The sequence below is a fragment of the Rousettus aegyptiacus genome, unplaced genomic scaffold, assembly GCF_014176215.1.
Source record: "Rousettus aegyptiacus isolate mRouAeg1 unplaced genomic scaffold, mRouAeg1.p scaffold_m13_p_3, whole genome shotgun sequence".
Lineage (NCBI taxonomy): Eukaryota > Metazoa > Chordata > Mammalia > Chiroptera > Pteropodidae > Rousettus > Rousettus aegyptiacus.
In genome coordinates, this window is record NW_023416306.1 from 98,521,302 (window position 1) to 98,546,986 (window position 25,685).

At 34.6% G+C, this 25,685-nt stretch overlaps 1 protein-coding gene across 1 annotated transcript in view; it reads right to left on the minus strand.

Annotated features, from left to right (window-relative positions):
- Positions 1-22,051: 22,051 nt before the first annotated feature.
- The window catches only part of AKAP6 (A-kinase anchoring protein 6), a 504,258-nt gene continuing 500,624 nt past the window's right edge, over positions 22,052-25,685 (minus strand). The window contains exon 17 of the transcript XR_001594257.2: positions 22,052-25,651. The gene's annotated coding sequence lies outside the window, so the exon portion shown is untranslated. The remainder of the gene's footprint in view (positions 25,652-25,685) is intronic.

Here is a 25,685-nt window from a genome sequence, read left to right on the forward strand (position 1 = left end):
GAGAAGAGAAGAAGAAGAAGAAGAAGAAGAAGAAGGAGGAGGAGGAGGAGGAGGAGGAGGAGGAGGAGGAGGAGGAGGAGGAGGAGGAGGAAAGGGAGAAAGGGAGAGAGAAGGGAACAAGATCATCTAGATTGAAAAAGAAAGAGGTAAAACAATCTCTATTCAGAGATGACATAATCTTGTATATAGAAAATCCTAAAGAATACATACACACACAAACTATTAGAACTAATCATTATATAAAAATCAATATTTCTATGTATTGGCAATGAAATTTTTAAATTAAATGAATAAAATAATTTAATTTACCACAACATCAAAAGGTTAAAATACTTAGGAATAAATTTAACAAAAGAAGTGCAAGATGTATCATTGAAAACTATAAAGTGTTGAAAGCAATTAAAACCCAAAAGAAATGGAAAAGCATTCATGTTCACAGACAGAAAAACTTAATACTGTTAAAATGGCAATATTCCCAAAATTCATCTACGTATTCCATCTTATCCTCATCTAAAGCCCAGCTGTCTTTATTATTTTTGAGAAATTGACACTAATATTAAAATTCATATAGAAATTCAGGAGCCAAAAATAATTAAAAAAAAGCATTAAAACATTCAGTGATTTCGAACCTTACTACAAAACTACCACAATCAAAACAGTACAGCACTGACATAATGATAGATATATAGATTAATGGAATATAATTGAGAAATGAACTCACGTTTATGGTCGACTGATTTTTGACGGGGTCTCAAGACAATTTTGCAGGGAAAGAATAGTCTTTTCCACAAATAGTGGGATAATGCTATACTAGTTTGCTGCTAAGGCGGCGTCAACGGCCTCCGCACACATCATGGGAAACTCTGAAATTGGAATGGCCAAAAGGAGTTGTTTCAAGTTTTAACTGGATGTGAGTCATCCCCAGAAGGGAATGGGCTTTGATGAAGTAAGTCTCTACAGCTGAAGCCATCCTAGAAAGCAGCAGCAGCTGAATGCTATTCACTGACAACACTTCCAGCTGCTGAGGCAACAAGGCCTTTCCTGAAGAAGCAGCTTAGTTCTAAGTCCATCAGAAGAATATTTCCATCATCTTGAGAAAGTTCTTTCATGTCTCTTTCCAGTAAACTCTCAACCCCACCACAGGCAATGGCTGTTTTAGATATTTATCACTACGACATGGTTTTGGTTAATCTTGAACCTCCCATAAAGGGAATCATAAAATCTGTTCTCTTTTATGTCTGACCTCTTTCACTAAACAATGTTTTTGAGTTTCATCCATGTTGTGTGTGTGAGTGTTCATTTCTTTTTAATGTGTACTATATATTGTGTTAATATACTATAATCCATTTCTTCACATTCCTATTGAAGAGTTAAGCTGTTTTCAGATTTGGTTATTCTGAATAAAGCTGCTATAAATGACTCTTTGTGTGGACAAGCATATTCATTTATGTTGGGCAAATACCTAGAAGTAGAAAACTGGCTCGTGAGGTAAGTGAGTGTTTAAGAATTGCCAGACATTTTACATTCTCATCGGTAACACAGTGATCCAGTTATTATTCAACATCTTTGCCAGTATTTGGTATTGTCAGATCTTTTAGTTTGTCGTTATTGTGGTTATGAAATGGTATCTCACGGTAATTTTAATTTGCATTTTCCTAATGCCTAACAAACCTTCGTGCTTATTTGTCAATTGTATGTCTTTTCTTGTGAAGTATCTATTTAAGTCTTTTGCACCACCACCGTCTCCTTTTAAAATTAGGTTGTTTTCTTATTTTTGAGTTGTCAGAGTTCTTTATGTATTCCAAATGTCTTTTATCAATATATACATATCGCAAGTATTTTCTTCCAGCCTATGACTAAATTACTATCTTTTGAAGAGCAACAATTTTTAATTTTGATGCTTATTTTATCATTTTTTCTCTTTATAGTTTCTACTCTTTATGTCTTATTTAAGAAATTTTTGTATAAGCCAAGGTCAATAGTATTTCTCACCCATGTTTTCTTATCGAAGTTTTATAGTTAGCACTTATATTTGGTTTTATGATTCATTTCAAGTTAAGATTCACTTCTTTTCTTCTTTTGAAGTATTTATGAGCCCACTCAGATTTGAGTGGAGGGCATAGACACCCTCCACCTTAAAATGGGATAATACTATTTACTGTTGTACATATTTGGTATGTGACATATTTGTGCACAAAGTACTTGAATGGAAACATATGTTGCATGCCTAACCATTTTAGGTTGATGATCTCACTTTATATTACAGGTGAAAAAGAATATACTTTGATATTTTGATGGTAAGATAAAGACATCCAAATATGCAGAAGTGAAAAATTTCCCATTGACGTGTATGAAAAAACTTTTATAGAATTTCAAGATAATGTATTTTATCTTGAACAGAGGTAACCTAATAAAGGTTATAAAGCACAGTTGGAGAATATGAAATAAATTTGTCTACTTCTTCATCAAATAGCTACCAAGTATGTGCAGTGTGCTGTGCAGAGTTGAGCTCTGTTACTCAAAGTTCACTGCTGACGATTCCTGCCCTCAATGATCTTACAGTATAGTAGGGAAGATAGTCATGCAAACAAACACCCTAAAGGATAATTGTTGTTTGGAGACATATGCTAGGAGGCGTGCAAGTGTAAGACTCCTACTGACTACTTAGGGGCAGGAGCATCCAGTTCGATAGGATGAATAGCAGTGTGCCATGGGGTGTTCTAGGCAAGGGAAGAGTTACACGAGCAAATGAAAAATTAGAAAGTTGTAAGACAGCATGACATGTGTGGGGAAGTCAGAGGTTCTTTCTGCCTAAAGTCTGATTTAGATATTTTTTCCAGTCCACAGAGGTAAGAGAACAAATTGTTTTTGACAGATTCTGTTGCTCTTTGTTTTGGCACTTCATGCTTAGGATGTCAAGGAAACTACTCTTATCCACTTGTCCTAATAGTCATGAACTAGAAGGGATCAGACATCCTACAATACCCTGCAAGGTGAAATTATTTCATAGAACGTGGAATTGTATTTTTTAACCAATTTATAGAATATTGTTGGCTAAACGTTGGTGTTAAAATAAATTTTCAAAGGAGAATATTATATCTACATTTATTATAGTCTACCCTGCCATTTTACCCAATGTAGTTTTAGAGAAATTGCTGAAATTATATAATAGTAACAGTTAAACAGTTATACGTTGCTATAGTCAAGTTAGTCAAGGAAATGTAAGTCTCAATCTTAAATTTGAGGAAGCTAATATTTTAAAATTTGGCTTTCTTTCCCATCTGCTAAATACATTTTAGAGAGCATATAAATTAAAATTTACATATATTTATATATTAACGATGCTGGGAAATTTTGAAGAAATATGAGTTATATTCATTTAGAAATGACCAGAAAAGTAAGTCATGCCAGAGACAAGCATAAAAGAAAAGAACCTGGAGCCTTTAGAAAACTTAATTCCTACATATGGAGGAAAGGTTATGGTGGAGACATTCTTCTCAACAAATAATCCTAAATTCAAAAGGGAAACCTAGTATTTCTGTTCAGTGTTTTTTTTGAAGAAGCAATAACTTTATTTCGATTGAGATTTGATGAACCTTTTTCTTCTTATCAGCAAAAATATCACTGACAATTTGAGCTGCTCTTCAGGCAGCTTCTGTTCCCTGAAGCTTAGGCCGCAGAGTCCTCTGAGAGAAGCATCCCTTCCACACCGGGCATTCATCACTTGCGTGGTTGTCACTTACGGTTTCAGAAAAGTTTCAAAAATATCTTCATTCTATCCACTCAAGTGATATAAATAACACTGATAGTCTTTTCCACTGTGAAAATGGTATTATGGTGATGACAATAATTTGCACCTACCGAATGTCTGAATGACTCTCAAGATATGCCACCCAAAGACATTGATGTCAAATTCATATTTGGCAAGGAGCAGAAAAGCCAGGTTTCAGGCCTCAGTGGTCTGCTTGGTGGTCAAACCTGTCAGGTGTGATGCTATAGGAATTTCTTCCACCAAAGCAGGTACTCAGAGTCACTAGGGAAATATGAAAATTAAAACCACAGTGCGATTCTACTACATACGTATTAGTATATAGCTAATGTTAAAAAAAATGACCATAGCAAGTTTTGGCAAGGATTTGAAGCAAGTGGGACTCTGCTACACTGTTGGTGAGAATGTTCAATGGGATGACACTTTGGAAAACCAGTTTGGTGGTTTCCTTAAAAGTTAAGCAATTACTTACCATATGACCCAGAAATCCCATACCTAAGTATTTGCCCAAGAGAAATGAAAGCATCTTCACAGGAACACTTGCACGCAAGTGTTCATAGCAGCTTTCTTCAAAATAGCCAAAACTTAAAATAACCAGAATATCTCAGTGGGAGAAAGAATCAACAAATTATAATAAATTCATACAGTAGAATACTCCACAGCAATAAAAAGCAATGCATTTCTGTCACACATAACAACATAGATAAATATCAAAAAACATTATTCTGAGTGCAAAAAAGTCAGAACAAAAAGCATACATGCTGTGTCATTCTATTTGTATGAAAGTCTTGAATAGGCACAACTTATGTGTAGTGACAGACCAATAGATTGCCTAGACTAGGAAAGTGGGGGACACAAAGGAACATTTCCTCTGATTAAAATAGTCTATATCTTATCAGAGGGATCACTTCATACGTTGTCTAACCATGGTACTGTGTACCTGAAAGTAATATGAAATAATAATAAAAAGTAAATAAAATAAAATATTCTATATCTTAATCATAACAGTGGCTGCATAGATATGCACTCTTTGAAATGTAAGCTTAAAATAGTTATATATTTTAAGTAAATTATGCTTTAATAAAGCTGATTAGTAAAAAGATTTTTAACCCAGTGGGGTTTTTTTATTTTTACATTATTGAAACTTAAAAACTAAAAAAAAAAATCTTGAAGTTTTGCTATACAAAAGGAAGCTTTGTTAAAAAATAATGACATAGCCTCATGTTGAAGAATTACACATTTATTATACAAAATGTGAAGAATATTTAATGTCATAAAAATGATCAAAATGGATTTTTAAGGGAAAAAAAGTCACATAACTGTATGTAAATTGTACCTCTCTTTAAAATTTTCAAATCAGCCCTTACAGCTTGAAATTTAATTTCTTTTGTGCTTACACGCTCCCTTATTTTTTTAAGTCTTGGCAAAATGCTTATTTAACTGCAAATTATTGTGTTGCCGAAGGATACATTTTTTCTTGTCCCAACTTTATATTCATAATTGAGTAGAAAGAAGAACATAACTACATAATCTGTTTCTTCACAACCTGGAATTATATCTAGCCACATGGAGAAATATATTTTGCAGAGTTTTCTTGTTTAGCAGGATTGAACCAAACCAGACACACTGAAAATATTTCATATTAAAGTTTTGGTATAAATAATAATGTGTTTTAAAACACATTTAGGTAGGGCTTATTGCGATTGCGCTATTTTCATTCTTGAAAATTGGAGTTCACGAATTTTTGCACAGGACTTGATTTTATGTCTGAAAATAATTATAAACATTCAGAAGAAATTACATTTGACTTTATTTCACATTTAGGCTAAGATTTTATCATTTTAATTGTCCTTGTGGTTATTTGTGTGTCAGAGGAGCATTTCACATTCTAAGAGTTAACCCAGGTCTCTTTAATTGAGGGAATGGAATCAGAAATGGAGTCCTCAGGCAAAGCTGCCTGGGAGGGAAATTGAATATCAGCTCCATTTAGGTTTCACAGAGTTAAAAGTACAAATGATCTATTATAATTCCTGGAATGAATACTCCTAAATGTTTTAAGAATTATCTTACTTTGCTCAAAATATCTTCGGTGCTTTCCCGATGTCAACTAAATAAAGTCTTCATTCCGTGTGTGGAATTCAAGACCTTCTATCACCAGCTCCTGGTTCCACCACTTACCAGCTATGACTTGGGGCAAGGTAATTTTTCTGTCTGAGCTTCTAGTTTCTTCATTGTTTTTTAAAATACACAGGAAGAGTAATGTCTTGCTCATAGATGTGTTGTGGGCAATAAATGAAATAAAATATTGCGCATACTAGATGTGTGGTATAGAATGAATAGAAATGGTGGTAGCTATTCATTTCATGCGTTATTATTATTATTTTGTTTACTCCCCTACTGGGATGTAACTTAAAGAATCGCTGTTGTTTTTATTTTTATTTTTCTATTGTCTTCTCAGTGGATATTTATTAAAGCTCACCATTGCCAGGCATCATGCTTGGTGTTAAGGCTACAATGGTAAAGAAAACGAACTTGGCATCAGCCCTCAAGCAGCTTTTAGTCTAGTAGGGAAGAGAATTAATAAACAACAACAACAACAAAAGAAATCCAAGGGGAAAAACAGCTGATGGGAGATAGTAACATGGAGTAGTGGGGAGGGAGATTCAATTTCGGTAGTTGTTGTGAGAGAAGGCCTCTGAAAAGTGAGGTAGAAACCCGAGAAGGAGTCAGACAACATGCAAAGAGCTGAAGGGAAGGGAACCTTGTAGAGGGAATAATATGGACAACAGGCCAGATTTAACAGAGCTTGGTATGTGAATGAGCAGAGAGAAGGGGCTGTAAATCAGCGAAGGAGAGACAGTCCTGAGGTGCCTAGGGAAGTCTGCAGGAACCAGGTCTTGGAGGTTTGGCGAGGTGTTTGGGTAGCATTCTATGTGCTGTGGGAAGCCATGGAAGGATGCTAAGCGGAAGAGTGATGATGTGAAATTGCCCCATAAAAAGACCATTTTGCAGGATGCTGAGGGGAATGGATGGGGCCTTGGAGGCAGGGTGGTAGAGGAGGGGAACAAGAGTAGAGAAGAAGTCTAGCACCTGGCTCCTATCTGCCTCTTTGGTCCTGATCTGGGATCCTTTCCCTGTTGCCTCCGGTTCTCTAGTCACATCTTTCTTTCTCTCAGATGTGATAAGCTGGTTGCTCCCTGTGGGGCTTTGCACCATTTATTTTCTGTACTTGGAAAGTTATGCACCCAAATCAGTACCTGAATGGCCCATTCATTTTAGTCACCCTCTCTGAGAGGCCTTTCTTGCTTCTTGTTGGATGCATCACTAATACCTTTTTTTTTTTTTTTTTTGATCAATGCTGAATTGCTAATTGTTAAATTTACTATTTAGTTCATTATGAAAAGAACACCTGCATTTAAAAAAATCTAATATTTCAATAAATTAATTTAATTATTTCTATGATTTTACAATGGGAAATTTTAGTAGTTGATTTGGGAAGTTTGCAACCACAGTGCAGAAGCAATTTCTCAGTGCTGTCAGTCACAAGATAGCTCCTGAGGTCACTGCAATGCTACTTCCCATTGACTTTCGTGGAGGAGCAAGATAGTTTGGGGGTTCCTGATTTTTCCCTGATGACCTCTTCTCGTCTTCATGCTCTTTGTAGTCCGCGGCATGATCGGACTGAAGGTGGCTTATCATGGGTATTATTAAACATGCTTTTTGAAGTTTCACCTCATTAGGAAATTTTAAGGTATGAAATTTAGCATTCTGCTTTTAATTCATCTTAACAAGATGTGGAGAATTCCAAAAGAGTATATTTCTCAAAATTATAACCTGAATGGGGTGTTACTAAAACTGATATATACATCTTAAAGGTTTTTGTTTGTTTATTTGCTACTCTTTACTTATTTAACTGGCTGAAAGTTGACAACTTCATTTGTACATAAATAAAATTAACAGCTTTCATAATCATTATACAGTGTAGCAGTTATTCTTGTATTGATCAAATATATTTTTATTTTAACTGGCTCCTTATAGAATTTAAAACATAAAGTAGGTTTTTACCCCAGATTATATTGAGAAGGCTTATCTACAGTTGAAAATGAATATTAGACATTAATAATAAATCTTAATAATATATTTTGTTTGTATCACTAATGTTGTTACTTGACTAATAAAGCCGAAAACCTACATGATTCCTCAACCATTGTTTACCGATAAGTTTTTTGGATGCCAAAAATGACCTAGAAGTAGGCATTTAGCTATTTTTGACTTCCAAAGGCTGATGTCAAATACAAAATAGCAGATTTTGTCTGAATATGAAAACCCACACAAAAATTTAATGCATATCTACTTCCTGCCATCGTTTCCAACAACAGAATCGTGTTTTAGTAGTAGTAGTATACTAATCGCTAAATTGTTCTTCCTGATTTTTAAAATTTTTTGTATCCCTTCTTTAGAATACTGCTTGATGGGTGCCTCAGCTCAGCATGTTCCTTCCTCTCAGAAAAATCCCTGGCACATGGTGGGCGTCTAACAAATGTTTGCTGAGTGGATGGATGTATGGACGAATAAATCTTACAGTGGTTTAGGCAAAAGATGATTGTGGCTTGAACTCTTGCAAAAAAAACTGAGATAATAATAGATTGTTGGGGTTTTTTTTTTTTGCATATAGAATCAATAGCATTAGGATTGCTGTTGATTCTGTATGCTATATTGCTATATATATATATACATATATATATATGATTGAATTTGGGAGATGAGAACAAATTATTAATCAGGGTTGATTCCTGGGTTCTTGATTGTATCTTCAGTGTTTAGCATTCCGCCTAACACATAGTAGGTCCCCCCCCCAAAATGTTAAATTAGTAAATTAACTTGAGCATGAAATTCGAAAGATTCAATTAATAGTTACAAAATTGAGAGGCACCAATGAGCATCCTGGACACATTTTCCCCAGCGCGCACTGCTGATGCTTGATGCCCACGTTTTCCTCTCAGTAGCTGAACCACTCAGGCAGGGGCTGCTAGGCGCAACATGTCGAACCTCACTGGCCTAGAGAAGACACTGCTATCATTTAACTTGTGGTTTCAACCAGGTTGCTATAAAGGCACAAGTTGCAGTTCTTCACCTTCTTCCCTGGAGAAAAATGAAGAACACTAATTCAGAAAAATATGGCAAATTTTCGAATTAATTATTTGAACAGTATCTGAACCATGAAAAATTCGGTTTCCAAAAGAAGATTAAAAAAAAAAAAACATATGGCACATTAATTGTCATAGAGTTCTGTTACACATTTTATAGATTTTTTAAAAATTTTTTTCAAGCACTGATTCTTTTAAAAGAAATGCGAATGGCAATTCCAGTGAAAAGTTAAATTAATACAGACATTAGCCCAGACTCTACACGTGTGATGTTGGCAGGCTACACGAAGCTTTCGCTCCCATGGACACCACACATGAAAAGACGACCCCCCGATTTCCTTGCTACTAGAGTCATTTACTAGAATGAACCTTGATATGTCTCTGCCCCTGGAATTCATTATGTGCGCTTCATGGGCCTGCTGGTCCTCCAATTAGCCAGGTCCCTTGCCTGATTTCTTAAGAAAGGGACAAAGCTATCTGAGTGCAGCGGTATCTTGCACGATGTGAAGTCTTTATCATTTTTCCCCTCTCGATGATTTTACAGATAATGATGTGTAGAACAGAGAGAAGATAACCATTTCAGCGTGTGGCCACCAATCATCTCTTATTGTTTTCAAAGAATGGGCAAGTGTTATTCTACACTTTGGGTCAAAAGAATTTTTTAAAAATTTAGCTAGAGTCATACTCACACATATGGAGAAAAGTTCCAGATTTAGAATCAACAAAATCATAATATCCTCTCCTAGCTGACCTCAACATGTCAAATCTTCATTGCTTATAATGAGCACGAAATGCTGTAATCCTGACACCCTTTTCTCGCCCTCCCTGTCCCCTACTCTCATTGGCTCTACAGACTTCAGGTGACAAGCAGGGTAGCACAGGGTGGTGGCGAAATTGCCCCTGCCTGAGGAATGGATAGGCCTGACTTCAAATCTCGTCTCAGTCCCATTGTTGCGATTGACCTCAGGAAAGTTGCTTGTCTTCATCTGTGGAATGGGTTTCACTATAAACATCTTGCGAGGTATTAGAGATAGTCTATGCATTATATATATGTGTGTATACACACATGCACATGCACACATATACATATATATGTATATATACACACACATATATATGTATATATTTCTTGTCATGTCACGAGTAATTGTAGCTGTTATAGTTGCTACCTAAATCCTCGTGGCATGCTGATTTGTTCATTTATCAATAGAATCATCTTCCTTCGGGTTCTATACTGTGAAAGTGTGTCATATTCCCTATGTTAAACATCTCCCTGTCATTTCTCATTTATTCATTTGACGAATATGAATTATAGAATTATTATATGTCAGTTTTGACATGAGTCATGCTGCTCTAGAAATCGTTCTGCTTTTTGGTATTTAAAAAAATCAGAGTATCCTTTATTTAAATATTTATATGGTTGAGTGCTACTATTTTGGAAAGCATGGTGTTACCATTAGAAGAACAAAACACAGATCACTAGAAATCTGCAGTATAATAGTTGATGCAGAGATAAGCAAAGTATTTCAAACAAGTAACTCAATAAACATGTTCATAATTTAGGTCTGCAATATTATAGGTTATTATGTCTATCATGGGAGGGTATAGAAGATCTGAGGGTTCATAGAGAAAAAAAAACTATGCATATAGCATGTCTTTTATGTAGGTAAGATTACAACTTCCTAGACATACAAATATACAATTTTTATGTTCAGTAGAGCACCTACAACAGTTATGTTTAGAAATAAGAGTCCCATTTTTACATGAGAATTAGTTTTTATGTTGTCTCTTAATCTTTGGACTATTTGGGCCGTAAGTAGCTTTCTAATCACAAATAATTCTGGGAAGAGATTACAGCCTGAGTTTGACTCTCTGGGGAGTTCCAAGACAGATACAGATAACTGGATAACTGGAAACTGCAAATAATATATTGAATCTCATTTTAGTTAAAAGTTAAAAAATTTTTCCCTACTGAACTTTTAGACAGAGCTGCTGACAAATAGAAAAATAGATGCAGAATGCTAGTAAGCATAAGCCCACAGGCTTTGCACGCAACTGCTGCAGCAGTGTGAATTTAGAAATATAGAAGAGGATCCAATGTGTGGCCACCCACTGGGGAAGCAAAGGGTTGGGAGTCTGTTCGCCAAGCAGGATTATGGGGCTGCAGAGGGAGCCAGGAATGTCTGCAAGGCCCGGAAGCTCACGGCAGGGAAAATCTCAGTCTGAATTATGAGGATACTTAGAATCCCACCCTGAGAAGAGCAGCCCAGGCTTTTGAATGCCCAGAATATTATACGGAAAATTCCCGGAAATTGTTGTTCATATAATAATAATTAAGTGCCTACTATGTACAAAAGCACTATGTGTGTGGCTGTAATCTGGTGTTTCACATGACCTTGATTCTGTTTTTATTCTGTTCAAGAGAGTCCACCCACAAATCTTGTTAGGAAGAGAAAAGTGCTCTATTTGTCATTTCTGAACTCAAACGCTTCCATCAACCTTGAATTACAGGAAAAGTCTCCTATATTTAGCTATTGTTTGCATCATCATCGTCATCATTATGCCAGGCTCCTGAAAGAGAGCTGAGAGTACTTCTTTTAATGCCAACTGTGATTTGCACATTCATAGAAGGTTTGAAGTTTCAGAAATTAAATGTCGGGGTGTAAAATTTTCTTGAAGAAAGAAAGTATGATTGCGCCGAACTTTCCAAGTACAATCAAAGTCTAAAGGAAACATAATTATTATTGTCGGTTTATCACCTCAAACATGTTGTTGTAAATGTCATTATATCAGATGAGTTTGGTAACAGGTTTTCCATTTTGCACTTTATTTGACAAGGTGATTCATTGTTTAGTGCAGTTTAAGATGTCAGTCCTTCTGGAAGGAATTGAGCTGAGCCGATATGCATAAGACATTTTCCATCAAAGTATATGATTAAAGAAGGGTTAGAAATATTGTTTCCAAACTTGTTTTAAATAAGAGTAGTTTCTTTGTCAAGATGTAATTTATCACAGTTTGCTACATCTGGGAAAGTGTACATAGACTATACAAGCTGCCTATGACACTTTGTACAGCTCTTATCCTACTTTGGATAAGTTTGTCTGTGTCATGGAAATCTAACTAGTAAATAAAGTTGTGTGTTTTTGTTTTTGCTTCAAATAAAATATCTCACACTGAACCAGGGTGATAAAGCAAACATTTGGCCCAACATTATCGCATGTAGTATGTTGCATTAGCATGTGTTGGTCACCCAATATTTGACACTTCACAACAGAGCATCTAGGTTTGAGTACAGAATGGGACCCCGGGCCTTCTTTTTACCATTTTGATGATGGCCAAAGCATTTTCTTTTTTATTTCGTTAACTTCCCATATCAAAGTTGTCAGTGTGAACACAGATCTTTATAATAAAGAATACCATTTTTATATTTGTACCTTTAAAGAGCCAGGAACTGGGTTAATTTGTTCTCTCATATTTACAGCAACCTGACAAATTATTTGCTTCCCTATTATACAATGGAGGGATCTGAGGCTTTGACAGAATAAGTAATTTGCCTAAAGACCTACAGATAGTGAATGGCAGATTAAATGGGATTCACACTGAGGCTCTGTGACTCCACAGCCCGGAGATTTTCCTCTGTTGTGGCTGGTGTATGTTTCTGAAACACATCACGCTTACCCCCATTTTGGCAGTGTTGCCTGTAGGTTTTACTGTTTGCCTAGGCAATACATATATTTATATATAGTATCTTAAAGTTCCACTTGGTATCTGTTAGTGTCTTGTTTTAGCTGCTCTCAATAAGATGAAAGAAGGAACATTCCTTCTTATTTTTCTCCAAATTGAAATATATGCTGATTTCAACAAAGGCCAAAATGTCCCTGGCTTCTTATAGGTAAATTAGATATAAGGAAACTCCCAAATCTCTCTCAAATTACATTACCTAAAATTAACCAGGCAAAGTGTATCATAGATAAAATTCCTTGTTTAAATTAAACAGCCTTTTTATTAGAGATATAATGACCAACATTTGAAAATATAAAATAATTGTAATATATTTATGCAGTTGCTATTTAAAAATGACAGATATGCTATAGCTGAAAAATATCCTCCCCAATGGTGAAAGCCAAGGCAGACCTGATGCCTACATAGGTCCCTCGGTTTGCTTTGAGGATAGGAAGTCCAGGACAATTTGCAGGGCTCTCAGCCCTCTTTTGGCTCCTCTCCTTGGAGTTAGAGTCAAGACGCCAAATTCTGGGACCACTTGAAAGCTCAGGTATCCCAAACTAGGGGAGGGGTTTCATGACATCTTGTTTATGTTATTGCACTGGAAGCTTTGAAACTCGAGGTTTGTATGTGTGTTTAACCATAGATTTCTTGGCTCATGCATCCATGAATAAAGTCACACTTGTTAGAATGGCTATTAACAAAAAGACAAGAAATACAAAAACTGGCAAGGAAGTGGAAAAAATGAAACTCGCTTGTACTGTTGGTAGGAATGTAAATTGGTGCAGCTACTATGGAAAACAGTATGGAAGTTCCTCAAAAAAGTGAAAAATAGAATTGTTATATGATCCAGTAATTCTACTTCTGGGTATTTATCTGAAGAAAATAAAAACACTAACTCAAAAAGATATATGCACCCTCACGTTCATGGCATCACTATTTACAATAGCCAAGTTGTGGAAACAACCTAAATATTCACTGATGGATGAATGGATAAAAAGTTGTGGTATGCATATACAATGGAATATTATTCAGCCATTATAAAGAATGAAATCTTGCCATTTGTGACAACACGGCGGGACTATGAGAACATTAAGCTATGCGAAATTAGTCAGACAGAGAAAGACAAATAAATACCATGTGATCTCAATTACATGTGGAACTTAAAAATATATATATATTCAAAACAAACAACAGAAAATGAAAACACAAGCTCATAGATACAGAGAACAAATTGGTGGTTTCCAGAAGCAGAAGTTGAAGGTAGAAGATGGAGGGTGAAGGTGGATAAGATGGGTAAAGGTAGCCAAAAGTTACAAACTTCTGGTTATAAAATTAAGTATTTTTTTTTATGTAATGTGATGTAATGTGACTATAGTTAACAATACTGAATTGCCTATTTGAAAGTTGCTAAGAGAGTAGATCTTAGAAGTTCTCATCACAGAAAAAATTGAAATGATATATGGTGACATATTAATTAGACTTATTGTGGTCATCATTTTGCAATATATACAAATATTGAGTCATTATGTTTTATACTTGAAACTAATATACTGTTATATATTAAGTATACCTCAATAAAAAAAGGATAATAGATTAGGAAAAAATATGCATAGAAACATATTTTGAAGAGTATTAACTATTTTAGAGTTGTACCAGTCACCTTAAGGAGATAATTGATAAAATTTGAGAAGTCATCTTTTGACTTGATTTGGCTTCTACATCAAAGTAACTACAGAAAGAACCAGAATAATACATATAGTGCAAATTGGTCTGACCATTATTATTCTGAACTACTGTTTTTGGAGATAGTAGATAACAGTGGTCAGAAAATTAATCTGCTTGAATCCAAGACCAACTCTGCACAAATAACCTATTGTCCCTGAGGCTTGGTTTCCTCATCTGTAAAAGGAGAAAACTGATACATATCTATTAGGTTGTAGTGAGAATCAAATGAGATAACAGTTGTCAAGCACTGTTAAATACAGTGTTTTGCTCAATAACAGCTATGATTAATATTTATAGTTTTATTATTTGAGTTCCTTGTTCACATTTTTTTCTGTTTGTTAAGAATAAGTGTAAATGCTGTCAATCAACTTCACTTACAATGAAATAATACTTGCAAATGTCAGTAAACCACAGTAATAGGTAAGTAAGCCCATATGAACATATGCTGTGATGGCCAGATTTTTATAGAATAATTTTATAAAATAATCAAAATAAGTTTTGTTTTCCGTATTTTAAAAAATAGGTGAAGAAATCACAGTAAATTTAGGAAACCAAAATTAAAATAAAGTAAAATAAAAAAATTAAACATTGAGGAAATAGGAAACTATCCATAGGAAAAAAGATAGAAAGAATTGGTCTTATGTAGCTGAAAAGAGACTGATAATAGACTTAGTCAAGGTTCTGAAGGATAGTTTTTATGAGAATGTTGACTTTTACTTGGAAGATAAAGGAGCTGATTATAAATAGTGGAGAGAAAGGTGGATGACCCAAGGTTTTCTGTACACAGTATTTCCACAGTGGAACAGTTTTTCAACAACTTCTAGATATCTTCAAATATAGGATAAACAACCACTATTTTGGATGTGTATGGTAATTAAATCTTATTCCTGGGAAGGAAAAACTCAATCTGATAACTACTCTCTATTCCAAAATTTGCTTTTTGTATACTGAAGATTAGAGCTTCTCAAACTTATTTCTGTCTGAGGCCAGAAAGCAGTGTGATCATTGTGTTGAGTTTTGACCCTCTCAGCCCCCTTCCTGGCCTTTTCGGCATGAACGGCCTCCTCCATTTATTTCAAAGTATGACATCATCACTTCTTATGCATGCCATGAAGTACATTAAATACAAAAAACATGGGAAATCATGACTTGGTTGTGTAATACACTGGAAAAGAGCTGGTATCTAAATACAAATATGTTATTAATTAACTGAAAACCTTTTGGAGGCTAAATACGACACGTAGATACACACATGGGAACCAGGACAGAAATGAGAAAATTAAGAAATTTACAGTCTTTGGTTCAGACTGTCTAGGCATTCTTTGGATTTTCCTCTGGAAAAGAACACTAGAGGAATCCAACCGGAACATTAGGATGGCTTGGCCAATGTGACAAGGTCTGTAACTTCCTGACAAGTGCTGATGAATCCCATCCGTTTTAGACAATCTGTACCTTGAAAATCTGGAGTGATATGATTCCAAATTTCCTTGACAGAAATCCAAAACAATCTCTTGAGCTAAAGGACACAGATCTCATCCATCATGTTTGACCTTTTGTTCTTTCCGTGTCTCCAAATTGAATGGTTAGGAACTTTATATTTGATCATAACCAAAGTACAAAATATTTATCCATTTATTCATTTACCCACCATTCATTCATTCTTTTATTTAGGAAACATTTATAGCACTCACATTTACAGAATGAAATAGTCAGTTGATCCAATAAAACAGAAAGCTAATTAAGGCTATAAGACATATGTTAAAGTAACTCTAAAAGAATATAGAAGAAGAGGAATGAGGGTAGATTGGGAAATTAGGTTAGGACAATTAAAAGGGAGATGAGAAATCAGTACACAGCACATATTTCTGAAGATAAACTGCAGTCTTTCAATCAGCTAGGAGTACTTTAAGACTTTTCATGGAAGTTATTGATTTATCATTGGTCATTGAATCCATAAAGAGGCCTAAGTGTATGATCTCAACATTGATTCAAGGCTTATAATTCTCTCTCAGAGCCATTACTGCTGGACAATATGGCACAAATTAACGTGGATAGGAAAAGCCTTCTTTTTGACAGATGAAATGTCTATTTTAAATGGCACAAAACAGGGCTGAATCCCAAGTGTCCGCCTTTTAATTTTATAACTGAACAGATTGGTCATCTTTAGATGACTTAGCCACAGCAAGATAAGCACCTCTCACGTGTTGATGACATATTTTCCTATATGGTCATAAAAGTGGCTTAGACAAGCAATTAAACCTATTGACCAACTTATATCAGGAAAAGCTGCCAAATATTAATTTTCCTAAAACCAAAATGATCAGTTTTGGCAGACATACACTGACATCTAAATAGATAACATTAAACTTGTTTACTCGACTGATTGCCATATGTAGTTAGTTAGTGTCACAATTTGTGATTTGTCTGGTTAACCCTTCATATGTGGATGATATCAAAATTAAACATTTGACAGGGACTATGTTAAGAATCTTCTGTGGTCAACAGAGACCTTTGGTAACTCTTATCCACAAATCTCTTTAAGATAGACATGCTCTTTTTGCCTTATGATATAGAGATTTGGCATTTTCATCAATTCATACAGATACTAAATTGCTTTGTGATAATTGTCTTTGATCTGTTTGAAACTGTTCACTTGGTTTACAGTTGTACACAGGTAAACCATCTGTCCATTAAGATAAAAATATCAGAAAAGTCCTTTTATTTTACATGGAAGCAGCATCTTTGTCATCTATACATCATATCTTTTTAAATAAAAAATGTAAATGATCTGAAGTGGAACTGGATAGTAATCTCAATTTTGAATTGGCTATTATTCATCCTCCATCAAAAGCCTGGCTACTGATACTAAAAGGGATTATTGAAGGGATCCACCAATCACTCATCTTCAAAATTCTCCAAAATGCGACCATATTATGCTTCCAGTTTTCATCTAGGCTTATTGTAAGAAGTAGCTCTATATGAAGTTCTTTTTTAGAAAAAGATTTAAATTACATAAATATATTTCAAAAACATTTATTAACATTTCAACAGGTTCAAGTATTACTGAAACTAGCATTTCTTCTTACTGGAAGAATTTATGACTTAAAACTTCCTTAATCTGGGGAAGGAAACATCCAGACCCAGGAAGCTCAGGGAGTTCCAAACAAGAGAAACCTTAACAGCCCCACGCCAAGACACATTATAATTAAAATGTCAAAATTTAAAGACAAGAAGAGAATATTAAGAGTAGCAAGAGAAAATCAACTTGTTACATAAAGGAGAACTCAGTAGTTTTTTCAGCAGAAATTTTCCAGGCCAGAGGGAGTGGCAGAATACACTCAAAGTGCTGAAAGAAAATAACTTCAACAAAGAATACTATAACTAGCAAAGCTATCCATAAGTCAAGGGGAACTAAAAATTTTTCCAGACAAGAAAAAACTAAAGTTCATTACCAGTAAATCGACCTTACAAAAAAATGTTAAAGGGACTTCTTCAAGCTAAACAGAAAGGACACTAATTAGTAACAAGAACACATATGAAATAATAAATCTTACTGGAAAGGCAAATATATAATAAAAGTAGTGGATTAATCACTTCTAAAGCTTGTATGAAAGTTAAAAGGCAAAAGTAGTAACTATAACTATGATTATAATAATTAGTTAAAGGAAACACAAGATAAAAAGGTGTAAATTGTGACATAAAAACATAAAGCATTGGAAGGGTGGCTGAATAGATTTAAAAACAAACAAACAAACAAACCAAATCTTCCTACATGTAAATGGAATTCAGAAGATATAACTATACTTATGTCAGAAAAAATGACTTTAAAACAAAGACTGTAATAAGAGATAATGAAGGACATGGCATAATGATAAAGTTGTCAATCCAACAAGAGGATAGAACACTTATAATTATTTATGTGCCCAACACAGGAGCATTTAAGTGTATAAAGTAAATTAACAGAGTTAAAGGAAGAAATAGACAGTATCACAATAATAGTAGGGGACTTTAATTACCTGACTTACGTCAATGGATAGATCATCCAGACAGAAAGTCAATAAGGAAATATTGGTCTTAAATGACACTTTAGACCAGATGGACTTAACAGTTATTTACAGAACATTTCATCTAAAAGCAAAAGAGAACACATTCTTTTCAAGTGCACATGAAATATTTTCTAAGATAGATCATGTGTTAGGACACAAAACCAGTCTAAATAAATTTAAGAAGACTGAAATTATATCAAGCATCTTTTCTGACCCCAATAATATAAAACTAGAAATTAATTACATGAAGAAAACTGGAAAATTCATGAATATGTGGAGGTTAAACAATATGCTACTGAACAACCAGAGTCATAGAAGAAATCAAGAAAAATAAAAAATGCCTAGAGACAAATGAAAATGGAAATGTGACATACCAGAATTTATGGGATGCAGCAAAAGCAGTTCTGAAAGGAAAGTTTATAGCAATGAATGCCTATATTGAGAAACAAGTCTCAAATAAACAACCTAACTTTATACCCCAAGGATCTAGAAAAAAGAAAAATAAAGCCCAAAGTTAGTAGAAGAAAGAAAATAACAAAGATTAGAGTGGAAATAATTAAATCAAAGCTAAAAAGACAATAGAGAAGATTAGTGAAACTAAGAGCTAGTCCTTTGAAAAGATAAACAAAACTGACAAACTTTCAGCTAGTCTTACTAAAAAAAAAAAAAAAAAAAAAAAAAAGAGAGAGAGAGAGGACTCAAAGAAACAAAATAAGAAATGAAAAAGACATTAACTGATACCACAGAAATACAAAAGTACACATAAAACTACTATTAGAAATTACAGTAAGTTTTACTTAACATGGTTGATAGGTTCTGTGACTTTAAGCAAAACAAAGTATAATGAAACCAGTTTTACCCATGTTAATTGCTTTAACCTGCTGTATATGCCAACAAATTGAATAACCTATAAAAATGAATAAGTTCCTAGAAACACATACTATTCCAAGACTGAATCATGATGAAATAGATAATCTGAACAGACCAAATACTATTAAGGAAATTGAATCAGTAATCAAAAGCCTCTCAATAAACAAAATTCCAGGACAAATGCCTTAACTGGTGAATTCTTCTCAACATTCAAAGAATTAATACCAATCCTTCTCAAACTCTTCTGAAAAAAAGAGGAAACTCTTACAAACTCATTTTACTGGGCTAGCAGTATCCTAATATCCAAACCGAGGATACTATACGAAAAGAAAATCACAGGCCAATATCCCTGATGAACATAGATGCAAAAATCCTCAATGAAATATTAGCAAACCAAATTCAACAATACATTAAAAGATTACACACTATGATCAAGTGGGATTTATTCTAGGGAAGCAAGGAAGGCTCAAAGTCTGAAATCAGTCAGTGTGATACACATTAACAAAATAAAGAATAAAAATCATAAGACCATTTCGATAAATATAGAATACGCATTAAACAAACTTCAACAGCCATTCATGATAAAAAGTCTCAACAAAGTGGGTAGAGGGAACATACCTGAACATAATAAAGGCCATATATGATGAGCTCAGAGCTAACATCACCCTCAATGGTGAAAAGCTAAAAGCTTTTTCTCCAAGATCATGAACAAGACAAGGATATTCACTCTTGCCACTTCCACTCAATGCAGTACAGGAAGTCCTAGCCAAGCAATTGGGAAATGAAAAGGGGGAAGGGAAGGGAAGAGAAGGGAAGGGAAGGGAAGGGAAGGGAAGGGAAGGGAAGGGAAGGGAAGGGAAGGGAAGGGAAGGGAAGGGAAGGGAAGGGAAGGGAAGGGAAGTCTGTGATTTCAAATAATTTTTCCCTCATCATCTTTATTTCTTGGTTTATGTCTTTTACTATATTAATGATTTTCCACTTAATTGTGATTTTTATTATAAGTTGCCTCATATCACGTATCACTTTTGAAAGTGGGCAATGAATAAATGCCTATGAAAAATATCATCTCTTTAACATAGATTGGGTACTAGATTAGGGATGTCATAAAAAGCATGGTCAATGTCATACCTGGAAAAGAAAAACTTGGGGTATCTATTATGCAGATGCTTAGGTTTTACCCAAGGTCCACTGGATCTGAATCAAGGTGGGGACTAAGAATCTTTGTTTTTACAAGCTTCTACAGACTACAGACGGAGAAAGTTGCTAAACAATCTACCTTCAAGAGAAAGACATATCCTATGTTTCACAAGCATTGTCTACAGCTCTAGTGGGGCACAAATTTAGATATTCACAAAGGACTTGACAAAATGAAGTGCGTGAAGCAAAGTGGTAAACACTGCAAGCAACCCCAAAATAAATAAGGAATCAGAAAATTATTGCCATGAACCATGTGAGTCTTGGGGGGCTCGGCATTAGGGTGGCAGTGGGAATGAAAGTATTTAAACAGGGCTCCAAAATGTGGGGAAGAAAGACCAGCAGGACTTTTGTAGTCGCATTTGGGGGATAGAAAAGTGAGACAGAGAGAGAAATCAAAGATGTTCCAGAGTTTAAATCTTGAACAATTAGGAAAATGTTTAATATCATCCTCTGAGACAGAGAATTGTATAAAAGAGTAAAAAATTACAAGCTTGGTTTTAAAACATGACCTCCTAAGGTAACCTCTAGAGCAAAGACAGTTGGATAAATTGACCTAGACGTAGAATGCCTGAGAAAAGCCAAGTCTAGAGATTAAATGCTGGCATTTTACACCTAGAGCGAGTTGAAAGTATGAAGTAGAAAATAACTCAGATGTGAATGAGAGTGAAAGAGAAACCTGGGGAAAGACCACCAATAGAGAAGGCAGGAAAAGAGACAGACACGTGTCAAAAAGTAAGAGAGGAGAATTATAGGCTTCGGAAGTGAAAAAAAAGAAAAAGGAAAAGAGAATGGCTTCAAGTGCCAGCAGCTTCTTGTCAGGTAGGATTATAATTTTGAGAAGTTGTGATTGAGCGGTTTCATTAGAATGGAGGAGGCAGAAACAGATTTTGGAGGGAGAATGAGTAGGAGGGACGCACTAGTATAAAACTTCTGAGAATGTGGATAGTATAGGATGGTGAGATATGATAACATGATACAAAAGCAGGATGGAGGTCAGAGCTGCTGCTAAATTCCAGGTGCCTTTTGAACATTAGGAAAATTTGATTCTTGCTTTGCTAGCCATATCCCCACATGTGTGCTGTCATGACTTGGCCAGCGAAATACTAGTTGGATTGTATCATGACTGGCCCCTCTAGCTGGCAGTCTTTGTACAATGTATAGAGGCAGCTGTCTTGAGTGAAATCTTTTGATGGAAGCAGATATTTAAGCATATTTTTAGACCTAGAGGAAGTTGCCAGTTGTTTGTAGGGCTGAGGGTGTCACGGAGTGTAATAGAGTGTAATAAAGAGACAGAAGAATAGAAGTAACTGCTAGAGGAAAATCAAAGAGTAAGGGAAGGAGGGAGGGAAGAGGAGGACAAAGGAGCCAATAGCTTGGTAATAAAGTAACTTAGAACTTTGAAACCGTATTTGACCACACCTTCTCAACCTTGAGCAGGGTGGGATGTGGGGATGAGGAAAGTGCAAATAAATACAGAACTCTTTTCAGCAGACTTTTTATTATAGTGGTTCAGAAATAAATTCTGAATTTTCTAGCTTTGTTGGCTGAAAACATTGAGTTAAGAAGCAAAAATACTCCAGTAGCCATAAGCAAAACTAGCACTCAGATCTCAGTCTTTAATGCCAATCCCTACTAAAAAGAATCACTTCTCTCCTCAGAGAAATGGCTGAGTCAATGACCGGGGAAGGTAGACACAGGATAGGACTGGAACTCCTTGTTATACCACAAAGTAAGGGATTGCTTAAAAAAATGTCAGGGACACTAGAGTTAGGTTAAAGAGGCTCTCACTAGCCAAATCTGGGACAATTTGAGCACCAAAACCAAGTACAGTAATGAATTATACATAATTGGAGGGGGGTGGGGAAGGAATGTATATCTTTGACAAATAGATAAGTAAACAGGGGAGAAGAGAGAGGTCTTACTTATGGTGGAATATCAAGGCCCCACTGGAAATGTGAACAGAGTGGTAGAGCTGGGGAATCATAATTTTGCAACATCTTGTAAGGATTGTCAGACGAGAATTATCAGTAGACGCCAAACCCAGGGAAAATTTTGAGGAGAGGCAGGGTTTTTGCATGATGTTTTCACACAAAATGATAAAAGTCAACATCGCCAATGGGGACAGATGACACTGTGTGTCTCCAGATATGATACCCTGAGAAGGACAGAACATCACCCATGCAAAATTCTTGCTGAGAATGCATGATTTCGACCTAAACATGAGGAAAGATCAAACACAAAATGAGGAATAACCTATTTTTTAAAGAAAAAAATCTATTCCTCAATATCATTAAAAGAAAAAGAAAGGCAGGGAAAATGTTACCCAATTAAAGGAAGCTAAAGTGATAGGACAACTAAATTCTATACCCACGTTGTGCACAGAAGAAAAAAATGCTACAAAGTATATTGTTAAGGACATTGGCAAATTAGGAAATGTGAACCTACACTTGATAAATGTATTCTATCAGTGTAAATTTATGAAGTTGATAACTATACTATGGTTATGTAAGAAGAAATACCTGTATCCTTATTAGGGAAAATACAATGAAGTATTTAGGGATAAAAGGGCATAATGTATATAACTTATCTTCAAATCATTCAGAAAAAACCTATATGATAGATTGATAGAAAATAATAAATCAGATGACCTAAAATATTAACGTTAGGTGAGCCTGTTTAAAGTATACTATTTTTATGTTTGTAACATTTTGTAAATCTGAAGTTATTTTCTAGTAAAGAGTTTAAAAACAGTTGTCATTTGTTGTCATTTTAAATGTTTATAGTTAGGTGTGTTGCCAGGGTAAAACTCCAAAAATATGATTCAGAAACTCTATCTTATAAAATATCTCTTGAAGATAATGAAAAATGTTGAGGTAAATTTTTTGCAAACTGAGACCTCAGTATTTAATTTTGAAGCTAGAATACCTCTGGAAAGAAAAGACCCATGTGAAGAAAAATCACAAAAAAGAATGCTAGGTATCATAGCAGAGCCCACATTTTCATTTCATCAAATTAAAATTTAATTTCTACTTGTACTTTCAAGAAATGTCTCTCTCCACCATCTCTCTCAGATATGAAACAAAACACATAGAAGAGAAATTGCATATTTTAAAGTATTTCTGAAGCAAAATGTAATGATAAAAATGTATGTTCCTACTAGAACATTAATCTCGTCCTTTATAATTAACTATTGCATTTTTCTTTCATCAGGCTCTGACCTTTAAGGTGTTCCTGTTGTGTGTGTTTTTAATGCCTAACTTTTCTGGAAAATGTGCAGAGGTCATAATGAGGCATAATTATACACAGTATATAATTTTCTTTGGCCTTTTTCAAGTGCTAATTTAGCTATCAATTTTTCCTATAGGATTTTTATAAGAAATACATTTTAAAATGAAAGTTTTCTTCAGCCTTGGCATGAACTATATGCTCAGACAAGAAATTTAGCAACATACGAAATCGCAAGTTAAGTGAACACTGGAAAATAAGTCCTTATTTATCTAGATAGAAAACAAGTTTCTAAAACAGCTTTTTTTTTTTTTTTCTCGCCACACTCTGCTTTTATGAGAAGGAAACAAATAACTAGCCTACCTTTCTAGGCCTCAATTTCCTTATTCTAAAATGGGTATCGTCAATCCTAGAGTATTGTAAGGATTAAATTGAGTATCTAAAGTGTTTATTTTAGCCCAGCACCTGGCACATAGTAAGCACTAAAGTGATAATGATTTATTTTATTATTATTTGCATTGATTTAAAAAATAATATCCAAAATGTGTTTACTTATTTGGCTTGATTTCCTACAACTACTCATTTAATATACTAAGCAATAATTGGTAATCGTTATGGTGATGCCACATCATCAAAGATTAAATTTGGTTTGAAATCGTTTGAATTGCCATTAAGTCCCAGATGACGTCAGTAATCAGACTCTCAGGTGAAGAAAAATACTCTGGTGTTCAATCATTCCAGATCAATCAGAGTATGTCTTCTTTTCTTTTTACAAATTCTCCATTAAATACTATTGCATTGCTATAGAAAATGCCTTTTAACCTGTAAATAATTAGCAATTTTACTTACTAAAAATATTTTTTTTACATGTAGTTTGCATGGAAAGATATCATTGGTAAGAAAATAATCCCTAACTTAGAACTCTGATAAAAAGTATTTAGAACAGAGGCAAATCATGCCCATGTTAAAAAAAAAAAAAAATTGTTTCCTGAAAAGGAATTTTAATTTTATAAAACCTTGCTCTAAGCATCATCAGTCATTTGAGATCGGCAGGGATAAGAGCACCAATATGAAGACTGATTTGATTTTCATACCATTTTAATGACAAGATAAATTTCAGCAACTTGGATTTCTATATAAAAAGACACTTTAAAATAAATGAAACATATTTGCAAGCAAGCAAACACGCACACAGAGGGAATTATTTGTTTTGAATTGCTGACAGTGTAAGTAACTTGATCAACTAATAGAACCAGACTAATTCTATAAACCTTAGAGCAATTTTTATAAATCAGTGGTTTACGGAATATTGGGGTTTAAAGAGGATCTGATGCATTTTTATGCTCCTAATGTGTTCATTTTAATCCTTGAATAAATTTTGCTGAATAATATTTGTTTTATGCCTGTAATGGCCCATTTGTTTATAGGGAGTTGGGATTTTTTTAATGGTAAGTTAAGTGTGAGGACAAAGAAATGTTTTAAGAATTTTAGTGTCATTTCTCATTAAATTGTGCATTTATTAACTTTTACTAAATTACTAACTCTATTACTACATGTCTTGATGATGGGAAAATACAAAAATTTATATCTAGAAAGTTGATAAACACAATCACTTATGTGGTAGAGACACAGAAGGTTTTACATACATCTGGAAAATCTTGACATCCCATATCTTATGCTTCTGTAGTTAACAAGGGGTGAAATTACCTGGACCAAAGCATCAGGATTGGCCGTTTCTCCAATGTAAATTGGAGGCCAAGTTTTCCTGCATTTCACATTTGCTTCCTATTTTTCGGAAGAACGTACTCACCAGAAAGATCGAGTTCTTCATGGTTGTGGAACGCCTGGGGATGTATGTCCATGCACCGGGGTGTCGATTCTTCTGTTCTTCAAATGACCTTTCCCAGGTTTGGGGCTCTTCAATTCCATCAAGAGAGTGCACGCCTCTACATTAGTAGTTATTAAACATGATGTCACAAG